General features: G+C 47.4%; 1 protein-coding gene across 1 annotated transcript in view; it reads right to left on the bottom strand.

Annotated features, from left to right (window-relative positions):
- LOC113217490 (protein twist-like) overlaps positions 1 to 2,251 on the bottom strand; it is a 14,362-nt gene that overhangs the window by 10,434 nt on the left and 1,677 nt on the right.

Here is a 2,251-nt window from a genome sequence, read left to right as displayed (position 1 = left end):
ACGCGACTATGTTACATCTCGTTGAATATTATGTACATATTTTTTCATAAAAATTGAATTTTGCATGCTTATGCACAACAACAAAAATGCAGAAGTGGCGTCGATGGTCTTCCCTTTCGTTTACGTTTGAAATGAAAGTCTTTATAAGAAGGCGGTAAGGTGGTGGCGTTCGAATATGATTATTGCCATTCGTGTCTGTTTCCTTACTATAGTAAAGGAAGTGTGCTTTTTCGGAAAACCCGGCCAAAATGTTGTTGATGATTTGCTTGTTTTATTTAGAATTAGTGGTGAAAATAGAAATATTATTAGAAGGCGGTAAGGTGACGGCGTTCGAAAAAGGGTAGTGTTATCCTAGTTCTGTGCATTGTAGCAAAGGAAGGGATTGTTTGAACGCAGACTTTAGAGGTGCTTTCTTTCCTCTGGATTGGCTCGGCTCGGCCTACTTGTTGCATTTAAAACTATCTCCATCTCTCTCGTGACGAGCCGAGTATCACCATAGAAACAGAGATTTCAATTTAAATTTGCAAAAAACTGAAAATTAAGTTTTTGATTAAACTTTGGGGGGCATTGTAAAATTGAATTTTCTAATTTAAAAAAAAACATGAAGAAAATCTATGGTGCCGATTCTATTTTCCCATAAAGGGCCATGTAAAACAATTGACAATCGGGGCAAAGCGATCGTAGAAGACGACTCCGCTGTCTAAAAACAAAAACAAAAAGTGGCCGATTAATTATTCGCTTAGAGGCCCTCGATGCCCCCCGCCTCCCGTTGGCCAGGCCACGCCTCTGACTCGAGCCCCATCCCACTCCTGCGAGGAGCCCCCTCCCCCCCTTCTCCGCGCTCCGCCATGCTGCTGCTCCATGTCCCAATCACTCACGGCCGCGAGCCGTGCCGTACCAGCTTCATGGTGCCGATTCTATTTTCCCATAAAGGGCCATGTAAAACAATTGACAATCGGGGCAAAGCGATCGTAGAAGACGACTCCGCTGTCTAAAAACAAAAACAAAAAGTGGCCGATTAATTATTCGCTTAGAGGCCCTCGATGCCCCCCGCCTCCCGTTGGCCAGGCCACGCCTCTGACTCGAGCCCCATCCCACTCCTGCGAGGAGCCCCCTCCCCCCCTTCTCCGCGCTCCGCCATGCTGCTGCTCCATGTCCCAATCACTCACGGCCGCGAGCCGTGCCGTACCAGCTTCATTACGGCTTTGAAACAATTTGGCGGGAACGCGAGTGGGACGCCATGGGACGGGCTGGCTGCACCCGCGGCAGTGCAGTGGGGCAGCTGGTCAGCTGCTGAGCGAGGCGAGCAGTGATAGAGCTGCATCGGCCAGTTGCTTGACTTATTCCACCAGCAGATAACCTGTTACCCGGTGATGATGCTCCGCGTGCTGATCCCTGTTAGGGATATTTCAAAACAACTCTCACACGACGAGTTGAAGCGAAGTGCACTGAGAAAAATTTTTGGTCTGAGCACTAAACATTTTGTCCCGAGACCGAAAGTTTTTGACGCACTTTACAGTTGTGCCTGAGCACCAAAGTTTTGTTGCCGAGCTTTTAAATTTTGTTGCCACGCACAGTAATTTTAGTGGCAGGAACTAAATTTTTTGTGCCAGGAACAAAGTAGGACGCACTAAACAACCGTCTAGTGCCCAGCAGGAAAAAGTTTTCTCAGTGTGGGCGCATGTTTAGCGCGAGTTTTCGAAATCTTCCGCGAGTTTTGCGAGTAAGGGCGCGGGCAAGTGTAACAGGTGGCTGACTTCTGTAGTAATGCTACCGCTTTCTTTACGTGCTGTTGGGTTGCCTACTCGCTCGGCCCGTAAGGCGCCGTGGACAGGGGCGATAGGCAGGCCAAGTCTGCCCGCACTTGTGCGTGCAGTACAGTGCGGAGGTGCGCGGGATTGCATGTTCACTCCGCAGGGGATGGGCCGGTGGCCGGACCCGGCCTGGCTGCGTGACCCGAGCAAGGGGTGGCTCCAGTTCGCTATGAACAAGCCAGTCGTTATAATATAACTCTCGTTGAAGTTGAAGTTGAAATTTCTTTTTCGTTCAAGTCATATGTTGTGATTTTGTGCTTACGGATTTATGCAAAAAATCATACATGAATGTGTATAATTTCATGTATATAAATAAACACAAAAATATACATTTTTAGTTGTTGCACAAAATTTAACATATTTCTGTATGAAGAAGTACATAACTAAGCACGTTTTAACATAAATCCACACGCACGAATCACTCCTCACGACGTGTG

The sequence above is a fragment of the Frankliniella occidentalis genome, unplaced genomic scaffold (genome assembly GCF_000697945.3).
Source record: "Frankliniella occidentalis isolate FOCC.00 unplaced genomic scaffold, Focc_3.1 Scaffold211, whole genome shotgun sequence".
NCBI classification, from domain to species: Eukaryota; Metazoa; Arthropoda; class Insecta; order Thysanoptera; family Thripidae; genus Frankliniella; species Frankliniella occidentalis.
The sequence above is the reverse complement of the archived record's forward strand: the minus strand, read 5'-3'. Positions and strand labels throughout refer to the sequence as shown.